At 35.7% G+C, this 1,196-nt stretch overlaps 1 pseudogene; it reads right to left on the reverse strand.

Annotated features, from left to right (window-relative positions):
- Positions 1-630: 630 nt before the first annotated feature.
- Positions 631-1,196, reverse strand: part of LOC105822926 — a 794-nt pseudogene continuing 228 nt past the window's right edge.

Genomic DNA, 1,196 nt, shown 5'->3' on the forward strand with positions numbered 1-1,196 from the left:
TACTGGGTAAAAATTCTAACAATCATTTAAATTTAGAAGCTGATGAACATAGATCAAAAGTCAAATGCATTTCTGCCAGGATAACAAAAACATAAAACACAAAAAATGGCATGTCCATTGTATGACACTAAACGAGGAGTTTTTTGGCTATGTAAACATATTAAGTAAACATGTTTTCCCTGTTTTTATTTTAATATATTACATGTCACTGCAGATAGATTAAAAACTACTCTGAATTTTTAAAATCCCAAAATCTTTATCCTATACTTTATTCTATATAAAGTACTTTACTGTGGAGTACTATGATGCTCAATTTTTGATCTAACTTTTGAGGAAGATGCTTAATACACAAGAAGCTAAGCTAGCTCTGTCAAAGACATTTATAAAAACATGTCTCTCACTCTTTTACACATAATATGCAGAATTATAAAATCTGTCAAGATGGAAACTCCCTGGATTTTTTTAACATACTGGAAAGTACAGCAAGGCAAAAGAAAGCAGCATATAGTGACAGTGTCTAAACATGCTGGCATTGAATAGTGTTTTAGTGTAACTGGAGTGCAACTTATCTACATGTACAAAGAATGTTTCAGGAGGAAGCCAAGCAATCAGAAGCACCAGTTCTTTAAATTACACTTGATCATGTAGACCAGTAAGTCTCTGGGAAAGTTCATCCTGTTTCATCGAAGCAACACTTGTGCCTACAGAATCTGTCTGACCCTGGGGTAGTTCCATATTGAGATCAAGGCCAGTTTCATCTGCCATTTCTGGAAGTAGCATATCCACTTGGTTCTGTGCTGTTGTTAGGGTTGTAGTGCTACTCATTGTGCCTTCCATTTGTTGTGTTTGAGCATCCAGAGTTTCAAATTGGTGTTCAAATTTGTCCATCAAGGCAGAAATCTTCTCAAGGTTCATATTCCTCAAGGTAGCATCCATAGACGTAACTACACCTGCCATGGACTTTGTTACCTTGCCCATTGTTGCTGCAGTTTGAACTCTGGCTGCCATGGCATCAACCCTAGCACTCATTCTCAAGAAACTGATTGCTTGGTTTTTCTGGCGGATTGCATTTTCAGTGTGTATTCTTGCAATTTCTGTATTGCCTTTCCGAATGGTTTTTTAATCTTGGTCTTCTCAGCCTTTTCTTCTTTATCACATTTCTTGGCATTTCTTTTTTTTTTTTTTTTTTTTTTTTT

Source organism: Propithecus coquereli, unplaced genomic scaffold, assembly GCF_000956105.1.
Source record: "Propithecus coquereli isolate 6110/MARCELLA unplaced genomic scaffold, Pcoq_1.0 Scaffold1, whole genome shotgun sequence".
NCBI classification, from domain to species: domain Eukaryota; kingdom Metazoa; phylum Chordata; class Mammalia; order Primates; family Indriidae; genus Propithecus; species Propithecus coquereli.